Source organism: Plecotus auritus (assembly GCF_963455305.1).
Source record: "Plecotus auritus genome assembly, chromosome: 9".
Classification (NCBI taxonomy): domain Eukaryota; kingdom Metazoa; phylum Chordata; class Mammalia; order Chiroptera; family Vespertilionidae; genus Plecotus; species Plecotus auritus.
In genome coordinates this window covers 142,276,921-142,289,312 of record NC_137783.1, presented here as the reverse complement: position 1 = coordinate 142,289,312, position 12,392 = coordinate 142,276,921, and the positions used below count along the sequence as shown (strand labels likewise).

The 12,392-nt window shown below is 40.1% G+C and overlaps 1 protein-coding gene across 12 annotated transcripts in view; it reads right to left on the bottom strand.

The window, feature by feature from the left end:
- Nucleotides 1-12,392, bottom strand: part of LRRC4C (leucine rich repeat containing 4C) — a 1,012,843-nt gene that overhangs the window by 892,804 nt on the left and 107,647 nt on the right. Inside the window, exon 1 of one of the 12 annotated variants that reach the window (XM_080642545.1) lies at nucleotides 6,343-6,500. The exons of 10 other annotated variants lie outside the window; for them this stretch is intronic. The gene's annotated coding sequence lies outside the window, so the exon portion shown is untranslated. Of the gene's footprint in view, nucleotides 1-6,342; nucleotides 6,501-12,392 lie in introns of those variants that run through there. One more of the 12 variants, XM_080642551.1, reaches the window with a different exon arrangement.

The window sequence follows — 12,392 nt, the reverse complement described above, 5'->3', positions numbered from 1 at the left end:
AGAGTGGAAACCTTAATCCTTCTAATATGTATGGCAGCATAAATAAAAATCCCAGCTCTGCTTCTTAGCAGTCGAATAATTCTAAGTTTTTCCTATGAACCTCATAGCGTTGCCTATGAACTGTAGGAAATAAGCCAGGGCAGCTAAGAAACATGTGTTTTTATTGGGGGGAGAGGTTAAGAAGAATATTGTGATGGAAAGACCAACAGCAACATGACTCTGAAAGGAAAGAAGGAAAAATGAACTTCCATGTGAATTCTGAGAATTGCAGTGCTATTTCCATTGGGTCAATTTACAAAATTATATTTGATTTCACAAAGCAAGAGTTTCTTTTGTGAAAATTTATGCATTCGGGAGAAAGAAAAATGAAGGTAAACTCAGGTTTGCTTAATGAAACAATGTAGACATCCTATTCTGTTTCTGAAAGGACAATCACATTTGAAAGGACAAACCATTACTAAGAATTGCAAATTAAGCTACACCATTTAATAGGAAAAGGCCAAACTAAGCTAAAAAGAAGAATGATTCTATTATAGTGAACATATTTTCTCTAAATACTTTATAAATGACTATTTCAGGCATGACTACTACTATGTCTTAAAGTATTGGTCAAAATAAATTCTTGAGCAGAATTCTTAAGAGGCCTACATCTTTCCCCCTACCCTTAATCACTTAGCATACTCAATCTTATATTGCTTTATTCTAGGATGAATTAGAACATCCGAGAAGTCATTAAATTATCAATAATAAAGCTTTAAAAATGAAATGGGCATTATGCTTTACATGTTTGCATCTCCTAAGAATCATTATTTAGGTAAATTTTGTCTCAAGTTTCAATACTAAAAGTACATGACCAGCAATAACAGATATTCTAACTAAAAGTCACAAGTATGGAAATATTTAAAAGGCCCCCTTCTCTCTAAATGTCTATACACTAGCTGGCTGTTTTTAATAGCTTTACCTTGTCTATTAGTGGCACTTAAAGAAGCAAACTTTTATTTGACAAGGCATTTTATTTGACAATACTTCTGCAGACTAATTAAAGCTGCCCCTCATAGCATGGGAAATAAAAGTAGGCTATTTACATGGTGTATGCTGCAGCCTAATTTGTTTTTACAGATCATCATTAATCTGCTTTTCTTTGGTTGGCATCATGAGGTTGGTTGCAAATGCTAATTAGACACGTTGGCTTCATTTGTCAGTCTAGGACAATAAGCAAGAAAAAATATTCCTGAAAAAAAGTATTAATAATTGAACACCCCCACTTCTACATTCCAACTCTAATCGTCTAAGAGGGTTGTTTCCTAGAATACTTCACTTTTTTTAATTTATTGGGGTTACATTGGTTAACAAAGCTATATAGGATTCAGGTGCACAATTCTACAATACATCATCTGCACACCATATTGTGTGTTTACCACTTCAAGTAAAGTCTCCATCCATCACCACTTATCACCCCTATACCCTTCTCCACCTCCCTCTATCTTCCTCCCCCTGGCAATGACCACACTGTTTTTCATCTCCATGAGGTTTTCTTTCTCTCTTTTTTTTTCTGTTTTGCTCAATCCCTCCACCCACCACCCACCCAGTAGAACACTTCACATTTAACACCCCCTCCTTCTACCCTCAACTGAAGTTACACTTTTTAGCTTTTTATTAACAAATTATTTAAGGAGTGGAGACAGAGCTTAGAGGTGGGACTAAGAGATTACCATATAGAGAATGAAAAGGAAGCCACTGGGAATCTTGACCAGCTCTCCAAACTCATATCCTAGTGCAGTGGTCAGCAAACTGCGGCTCGCGAGCCAAAGCCACATGGTTTGCCGCTCTGTTGACCAATGAGTTTGCCGACCACTGTCCTGGTGCTATGCTTATTCCATTAGCACAGAGCGAAATCTTCATAATGTGCTGCCTTTTCCCAGAGGTTTAAAACTTTGAACTCCTAATGTCTGGGAGCATTCATAACATCTTCCCCGTCAGTCAGTCATTGGCCTCCATGTGTGTTCTCTATCCCAGTTAAGGCTTTATCATTCTCCCCTTTTTCCAGTGAAAGTGCAAGCTATTTTAGAAATGTGCTTTTCTTTTATTCCCCATATTCAAATGGCCAACTCTATAATGCTGATGACTACATGACTAATTCTGCACTTGATCTGTGAGCACTTAGCAGGTGTTAGGTGCTCTGATACTCATTGAATACAACTCTCCCCATTGAACTCTGCTTCTCTTCTGAACTTCTTTTTGGTATTGGATTTAACTTACTGTTGCATGAGTATGTATCACTCAGTAATTCATAAGCCCTGGAGGAGAGGAAGCATGGCATTTATATTTGCAATCCACACAGTATCTGGCTCATTGTAGACACCCTAACAGAAATCAATGGCCAAGCATAACAAGAAGAAATATACATCCATGTATTTATGGAGTGAATTTGGGCTATTTCTTATACCTGAGTGTCCATATTTCCTATCTGGCATCCCTCAGGCTTTGTTACTGATTCCTCTGTGTCTCATGCAAAATGATTCTTCAGGTTAGAGGTAGCCTTTCCTGAAACAAGCCCAAAGCCACAAACCCCAAATTAATAGAAAGGAGAGAAATTAATCAATTTTTAAAAGAATTGCTCTAAAGAATTGTTCATTTGTAAATTGTAGCTTTCTTTTGAATAAGGTGATCTTCTAGTACAGTGGTTGGCAAACCATGGCTCGCGAGCCACATGCAGCTCTTTGGCCCCTTGAGTGTGGCTCTTCCACAAAATACCACGTGCGGGCGCGCACGTACAGCGCGATTGAAGGAGTACCCTAATTAAGTTAATAACAATGTACCTACCTAGATAGTTTAAATTTAAAAAATTTGGCTCTCAAAAGAAATTTCAATCGTTGTACTGTTCATATTTGGCTCTGTTGACTAATGAATTTGCCAACCACTGTTCTAGTATAATCAAAATATGTATCAATTTACCAAAATAAAATGTTATTTTCTTGCACAGGTTTTCAAGGCCACATAAATGGTTTCAAGTAAGTGTGTATGCAAAATATTTTCCCCCACACTCAGTCTCCTCAAGCACACTCAGTGAAGAATAAATATCTACTCCTGGTGGGGTCAGGAGCTACCGCCAAAAGCTAACTACAGTAGAAAAAGGTTATTTTTGCCAATGAATCAACCATCATATGTGTTTGACATCGTTAGGAAATTTCTGCACTGGTTCTCAATCTTTCCGTTTTCATCTACTTTTCTTGTGCAGATAACAGAAACAAGGAGACCATCAATAGTGGGAAGAAATGTGAAGATCCTGTGTATGTAAGGGAGGCAGGAGTTATTCTAAGCACTCTTTCTCATGCCTCCTTTGCCATGGCATCGCCATGGCTGAGTCAGACTGTCAGAGCAGCAGGGCTACACAAAAAGGGTCTTGGACTCAACCCAAGAAAGGGAGAGAGAGAGAAGAAGGTTTCTAGCATGTATTGAGCATTCTCTTTATGTTGAGCCCCATGTTAACTAAGCCTTTAACAAACATCCTTTTGTTTCATAGTTATAATAATTCAATTCAATAGCCATGTGATATATAGAGATTCAGAGATATAGAATAGAGAAAGGAAACTAAGACACAAGAAGGAGAAAGAATATGGATATATGTTGTGTGAAACGAAGAATGTAACAACAGAAGTAAGTCTCATACAATATTAAAATTAAGTATAACAGGCAAACTTGATTGAGTGCCATTTAAGTGCTTGGCATTGTACTGGGCACTCCAAAGACAAAGATAGGAAACACAAACATGTGACATTTTTGTGGTGAGATGGATCTTCATTTGAATTCCAGTTCTCCTAAAACCTAGCTAATGACCTCAGGTGCATTGCTTAATATCAGAACGCTTAGACTAAGATTCTCCAGCTGTAAAACTGAGCCTGCAGTATTTCCTCCAAAGCTTAGTACTTAGAATAAAATCACATAACACACACATAAAACATTAAAGGATGCATAGCAAATGCTGAATACATTGTGTCTGGTATCAAAATTCTGGTAGCCTAGCATGTTTGAAACGAAGCATAATGTTTTAAAATGGCAAAGCTATCTACGTGCTTTATGTAAATATTTGATTCACAAAGTTGTCAAGGAAAAGAACAGAAATCACTTCATTGGCCTCAACTTCAATGATCTTGCTCAACCCTAGACAGATAAAATATTAAAAGCAGAACACAAATTCTTACTTGGACTTTTATAAGTCTTTACTTTTACCAAGATTCTACATAAGAAATAGACATGTTCTGAAATAAATCATGAGATTAGGAAAAGGCACAAAAAAAAAGCACAGATCATTATTTAATAAACTCCTTTATTTTGAGATCAGCTGTATCCCCAAAGACTTCCATCTCCAATGTATAACAGCAAAGAGGCCAAGTCAAATGCATAGATTGTTTTTGCAATTTTTTGCATCAATGCACCAGAATATTTTAGAGGCTGGAAGCTTAACAGTAATAAGCAGTTGCTGATTATCTAACAAGAATTCTTTCTTCAGCTCCTTTTGCTTAGTTTAACATCAAAGACCAAGGGTTGAGGTGATAAAATGCTGCCATGACCCAAACTTCTGTTAAAGCACTCACTCTACATCCTTCCATCATAGCAAATGAAATAAAAATCTCACGCATGTTTATTTTTTTAAACAACACATGTGCCTCACAGCTACACAAGTGTACTTTGCACCTGGAGTGGTGGCCATATAAGTGCTTTTACCAAAGTATACTCAGCTCTCTTTCCTACAGGGACGCTGAGCACAAAATATATAACTCCATTTTACAGACAGCATCAGATGGTTCCCAACAATGTATGGCATTTCCTATTTATTGAGTAATATTCCCAAAAATGTAACCTGCTGGTTTCCAATCTCAGTGAAGTTCAAACAAATGGTTTTTAACTGCAAAAAAGCCTGAAACTTAGGTTTAAAAAAATGTAATGAAAAACAAAATATATGAGAATGATTCCAGAAGCTTCTGAGATATTCCCTTAATATGTTTTAAGTAGAAATAAACTGTTTGGAAGGGACACATCATTTAAAGGTAACTAACTCCTACGATGCACTACATTTTCCTAGTATCTCATAATATCCTATGAGGCAGCTTTTACTCATTTTTTTAAAATACATTTTTATTGATTTCAGAGAGGAAGGGGGAGAGAGAGAGAGAGAGAGAGAGAGAGAGAGAGAGAAACATCAATGATGAGAGAGAATCATTGATTGGCCACCGCCTGTACACCACACACTGGGGATGGAGCCCGCAACCAACCCAGCCATGTGCCCCAACCAGGAATTGAACTGTGACCTCCCAGTCCATAGGTTGACACTTAACCACTGAACCACACAGACCAGGCTCATTGTTTTTCCAGAAAGGGAAAACTGAGGATGAAATGATTGAATAATTTTTCCAACACTGCACACATAAAATAGTAAAGGCAAAATAGGGATTCCGGTTTTTGTAAATGTTTGCTTTTACAGAGATTCTACATAAATAGCCCTATTCTTGATTAGATAAAAATGAATTCACAAGCTAAATCCTATATCAGTGGTCGGCAAACTCATTAGTCAACAGAGCCAAATATAAACAGTACAATGATTGAAATTTCTTTTAAGAGCCAAATTTTTTAAACTTAAACTTCTTCTAATGCCACTTCAAAATAGACTCGCCCAGGCCGTGGTATTTTGTGGAAGAGCCACACTCAAGGGGCCAAAGAGCTGCATGTGGCTCGCGAGCTGCAGTTTGCCGACCACTGTCCTATATATTCAGTTGTTCTTTTTTGTTGCATTTTTGCACACATTGGGAAAATGATTCACAAGAGAATATATGAGGCATAAGAACTTCTCTAAATCTCCAAGAAAGACCTTAGTCATAAGTACACTGAAAGTCGGATCTGAGTTCTAGTTTCAACTCTGCATTAATCTTGATCAGGAGACTTAATATTTAAACTTCTTGATTCAACTAATCAATGTGCAAAAGAGATGGACAACTTAGATTAGGAAGCAGTGGGCTCTAGAATTTTATGTCTTCAGAGCCTTTTTTCAAACAAACTCAGAGACTCAGGACTAAATCCTACTCTGCTACTGATTAGTATTGAAGCCTAGGAAAAGTTACCACTAGTCCATAAGTCTGTTTCCTCCTTTAGAAAACAAAGATGACAATGAAGACATAGTAAATAACACTGTTCAGGGATCCAATGAGATGAGAACCTTAGTAGACATTTTTAAGGAGAGCACTACCTCAGACATGTGTAGTGTACACTCAATCAATGCTACCTAATACGGAATCTACAGCTACTTCAGTTCTGGGATTTTTGTGAGTTTAAATTCGATGCACTTACTCATTATGGTGGAGGAGTCCAGAAAAATAAAAGCAAGCCAGTGACTCTGGATCTGGGATTGTGTCTACCTCTCCATTCATCACTCATTTTCCACTTGGATGTCTTAGAAGGAGCATTCAGGGCGAAGGAATAAATGGCAAGGAAGACGGGAAAACTATCTGTAAAAGAGGGAAAGAAGCAGCTTTGCCTGTGTGGAAAGGTGCTGTGTTGTCTTGCAGAAACTGAGAGCAGGCTAGGTGTGAAACTGAGGAAGTATGTTAGGTGAAGGTGTTAAGAATTAGCACAAACACCAGGCAAAAAGACTGACAGCTCTCTTCTGTGCACTCCCAATGACACTGCTCTTCGGAAAAATAACAAATAAGCAGTAAATGCTTTCAATGTGAAAAAATAGTGCAAACAATGAGAGGCAGGCTCTCAAGCACACCAGGATTACATCTGTTCATCAGAAACTCATTTTAATTAAGAAAGATAAAAGGACATCTTTTACTATGTCCATTCTCTGGGCGAGGTCTGCACTCTCACAGGAACTATTTGCTTTTTTGTTTTTCCCTTCATAATCCTTCCCTCTATGACGTTACTTAATGATTGCTATTTTTTTTTCCAGAATAATGTAAATTCTTTGAGGTCAAGGATCATGCTTGTTTTCATTCTATTACCCTGAATGAAAGACATTTTCATTATTAAGGACTTAAAAAATATATATCCTGTGTTAAAAATAGCATCAGTTCCCAGTTATCTTACAATGGAGCACCACATATGGACTTGACAAAAGCCCATAATAGATAACTGTTTCTGTAGCCCTTTTTATTTTATCTGAGATGATGCCAGAAAGTCCCCTCTTGTACCTTGGAAAGCAAGTCTTCCCTAATGCAGAGGCAACCACTCTGATTTCTATCCTCATAGATTAGTTTTGCCTGATATTAGACTTCACATAATAAAATCATACACTACGTACTCAGGGTCTTCAGATCATACTCTGAGAACTGCTGGGATAGATGTATGATTACTTTTATAAGACATTGACAAACAGATACCAAAGTTGGTATATATTTTGCATTTCCTTTGCAATTTATAAGCCTTACAATTTTTCCACATTCTTGCCACAATTTTATATTGCTAATGCTGTTGTTTTGTTTTGTTTTGATCTCATCTGCTGAGTGTAGAATGACATTTCATTGTGTCCATTGTGTTTTTAATTAGTATTTCTCTAATGACTAATGATGCAGAGCATATTTTCCTGAGCTTAATGACTATCTGTATATCATCTTTCATGCAATGTTTAGCCAAGTTTTTACCTTGTTAATTTTACATTTGGTTGTATTTTTTTAACTATTGACTTGCATCTGTTTTAAAATATATATATTCTAGGAACCCAGCGCATGATTCGAAATCGCGTGGTGCCGCCCACCCTCGAGTCGCTGGTCTGGCCCTGCCTCCCTCTCTGGCCCTTGGAGCAGCCATGGCTGCTGCTGATCAGGCCCTCCCCCAGCGCAGGCACGCGGAGGCCCCTGCCGCCAGTCCCCAACACTGCGCGTACAACCTCCTCCTGTCCGGTGGACCCGTTACAGCGTCCTGGTTAATTAGCATTTCTCTATTATATAGATAGATATATAATCTGTTATAGAAATGTGTATTAAAATATGTTTTCCAAACTGTGATTTGCCGAGTTTTTAATGCTGAATTTTGCTAAGCAGAAAATTTTAATTTTGGTAAAGTCAAACTTATCATTATTTCCTCTTTTGATTATGCTTTTTATGTCCTGACTGCAAAATATTTGGTTTTCTGATAGTTACAAAGATTATCTCCTGGGTTGTCTTCTAGAAGTTTTGTGGTTTAACTTATATGTTTAGATCTATGTTTCATTTAAAATAAATATATATGAAATGGCATAGAGATTGAGTTTGATAATTCTTTCTTTTATAAACATTTAGTTGGTCCAGCATAATTTGTTAAAAATATTTTCTTTGCGTTTTGTTGTCGCTCTTAACAATCAATATGTTTTACATATATGAGTCTATTTCCGAACTCCTGGGAATTGGCTTTTAAATAATAAAATGAAGTTTCTATCCTTATAACTAATATTGTTTCATTATATAAACTTGAGGAAGTGGCCTCATCTGTAAAGTAGGAATAACAGTAGCATCTACTTCATTAAATATCCTGCTTTACCCTGGAACTGGAAAATATTAATTTTACTTTTATTATTATTTTACAATTACTATTACCACCATTACCATCACTACCATCTTACTGAGACTACATACCACTGAGAATAAATGTAGATAGGAGGAAATCTCTAGATTAAAGATAAAAATAAAGAGGTTTTTCATGCTGTGTTTAAGACAACACCGATAACAAAGCTCCTTATCTTCAGAGTTTGAACCTGAACCATTTTACCAAAGCAAGTACTGTGATTGACTAGAATTTTTCTCTCCCAAATAGAAATCAACTATTAACACTTTTCTGACAGATTTTATCATTGGCTGCCCTTAATATGTATATTTGAGAGGTGAAGAGAAGTCAAAATAAAAAAGAAGCTAACCATTTCAACTTCAAGGAATCAGATGAATGAACAAGAATCAAAATACCCTGCTCCTCCTCAAAATTACACATTCAAGTCTTTATAACTTCACACGTATGCTATAAAGTCAGCATTGTATACATCGGTATACAACTGATCTACATAAAACATCTCTACCCATTTATAAATTTGGGGCATTTTTATATCATTGTAAAAATTTATAATTGTGTAAAATAAACAATGGACATGGACATTGGGGAGATGGGGGCTTGTCCTGAGGGGTGGGAGTAGCCAGAGAGGGGTTGATGGGGGAAAAGGAAGACATATGTAATACTTTAAACAATAAAATAATAATAATAATAATAATAAATGTATAATTGTGGCAAACACTGGACATACATATTATATTTGAGTCCAATTGACTCCAATTGCTAGAATACAAGCCCCAATTTCAATATTGTTCCAGTGGAAAAATGAAATATCCGTCATAGGAATTCCCTCTGTAGTGTAGCTTCCAGATAGAACATTCCTCAGATGAAGGTTCTGTCCATCTACTATATATATAAAAGCCTAAGCAACCATTACAACAGAACAATCAGAACGACCAGAATGACTGGTCAACCAGTCGTTATAATGTGCACTGACCACCAGAAGGCAGTGCTCAACGCAGGAGCGGCCCCCTGGTGGTCAGTGTGCTCCCACAGCCAACCTCCCGTGGCCCCTCCCCACCCCCAGCCAGCCTCCCATGGCCCCTCTCCCTGGCCAGCCAATCTCCCACAGCCCCTCCCCCTGGCCGGCCAGCCACCCCAACCAGCCAGCCAACCTCGTGCGGCCCCTCTCCCTAGCTGGCCTGTTCCCCGATAGGCCTCAATCGCAGGCCAGCCCGAGGGACCCCACATATGCATGAATTCGTGCACCTGGCCTCTAGTAATCTATATTTTCTTATCATGGATAATTCTCAGAAAAGAATAGCACCATTGTCTGTTGCTTTGACCAAGTAATTCAAGTTTTGATTTGAAACTTCCCAGAATAAAAGATACATTGATAATCTTGTTGATAGTTCAGGAGTGACTGGATGTTATATTTTTACTAGAGGCCTGATGCACGAAATTCATGCAAGAGTAGGCCTTCCTTCCCCTAGCTGCCAGCACTGGCTTCCCTCTGACAGTTGAAACCTGGGCTTCCCTCTGGCTGCCGAGAGTCACCCAGGATCCGGCCTTCCCTCTGGCTGGGGGCAGACACCTGGGACCCGGGCTTCCCTCACAGCCCTGGCTTCATCTGGAAGGTCATCTGAAGGACATCTGGTCTAATTAGCATATTACGCTTTTGTTATTATACTAGAGGCCCGGTGCACAAAATTCATGCACGGGGGGGGGGGGGTGTCCCTTATCCCAGCCTGTACCCTCTCCAATCTGGGACCCCTCGAGGAATGTCCAACTTCCCGTTTAAACCCAATCCTGGTGGGATCGGGCCTAAACGGGCAATCGGACATCCCTCTCACAATCCAGGACTGCTGGCTCCCAACTGCTCGCCTGCCTGCCTTCCTGATTGCCCCTAACCACTTCTGCCTGCCAGCCTGATCACCCCCTAACCACTCCCCTGCCAGCCTGATTGATGCCTAACTGCTCCCCTGCCAGCCTGTTTGTCCCTAACTGCCCTCCCCTGCAGGCCTGGTCCCCCCCCCCAGCTGCTCTCCCCTGCAGGCCTGGGTCCCCCACAACTGCCCTCCCCTGCAGGCCTGGTCACCCCCAACTGCAATCCCCTGCAGGCCTGGTCCCCCCCAACTGCTCTCCCCTGCAGGCCTGGGTCCCTCCCAACTGCCTTTCCCTGTAGGCCTGGTCGCCCCCAACTTCCCTCCTCTGCCAGCTTGTTCAGCCCCAACTGCCCTCCCTTACAGGCCTGGTCCCTCCCAACTGCCCTCCCCTGCTGGCCTGATTGCCCACAATTGCCCTCCCTTGCAGGCCTGGTCCATCCCAACTGCCCTCTCTTGCTGGCCATCTTGTGGCGGCCATCTTGTGTCCACATGGGGGCAGTATCTTTGACCACATGGGGGCAGCCATCTTGTGTGTTGGAGTGATGGTCAATCTGCATATTACTCTTTTATTAGATAGGATAGAGGCCTGGTGCATGGGTGGGGGCCAGCTGGTTTGCCCTGAAGGGTGCCCCAGATCAGGGTGGGGGTTCCCTTGGGGTGTGGGGTGGCCTGGGCGAGGAGCCTGTGGTGGTTTGCAGGCCGGCCACGCCCCCTGGCGACCCAAGCGGAGGCCCTGGTATCTGGGGTTTATTTATCTTCTACAATTGAAACTTTGTAGCCTGGAGCGGAGCCAAGCCTTATGTTTGCTCCATGGAGGCAGCCAATTTTTTTTGGATTTATGTATCTTCTATAATTGAAACTTTGTAGCCTTAAGCGGAGGCCTGGGCTGGCCAGGGTGTGTGGAAAGCTTGGCTTCCTCCATCGCCGGGGCAACCCTAGCCTCCTGCTCTTTCCAGCTCTGTGGCTGCCGCCATTTCTGTTTGGGTTTATGTATCTTCTATCATTCAAACTTTGTAGCCTTGGGTGGAGGCCTAGGCCAGCAAGGGCAGGCGGAAAGCTTGGCTTCCTCCATTGCCGGGGAAACCCAAGCCTCCCTCCTGCTCTCTGTGGCCACAGCCATCTTGGTTGGGTTTATTTGCATATTCGCTCCTGATTGGCTGGTGAGCATGGCTGGTGGGCATGGCTTGGGTGTTTAGGTGAGTGATGGTTAATTTGCATATTACTCTTTTATTAGATAGGAGGTTATGTTGGACTTCCAAAGTCATCTTGATCTACCTTTTTCATGTGCACCAATGCCTGGTTTTCCCTAAAGAGTCACACTCCCAAGAAAATAAGTGAATTATTGAAATTATTGAAGCTTTACCTCCCTTCCTTACATTTTAGAGCAGAAAATTTAGACTAGTAAGATTAAATGACTACTCCTGAATCTCAATGAATTATACCCATTAACAATGCCTCCATAATCCCTCCTACCACCACCACCATAATGAAAATGCTTAATACTAGCATGGTTACCTCTATTATTTCTGACTCTGGGCTCTATCAATGACAATACTACTTTCAATATTAATGGCTTTTATTTCATGTCTACACACTGTTATTATTTTCATAAAATATTTTAATTCAGATGAGGTCTATTACACTACTGGGTCATTAGCCATGTGGAAGCATTAAATATACCTAATTTAGATGTAATATTTAAGGTGTTCTCCCCAGATTCTGTACTCGGCTCCCTACACAAAGGCTCTCTAGTCTCTTCCTGGAACTAATTACAAATGACCCCTGCTTAAAAGCTTGGCTCAAAAACATATTTACAGCTTATTTAATTATAAATAAGAAGCCTCTTTCCATTTGTATTTGTTTCCTAGACTTCCATAACAAATTACCACTGTTTTAGTGGCTTTAAATAACAGAAATTTACTCTCTCGTAGTTCTGGAGACCAGAAGTCCACATGGAAGTGTCAGCAGGTGCAGTTCCTCTGCAGGTATAATGAG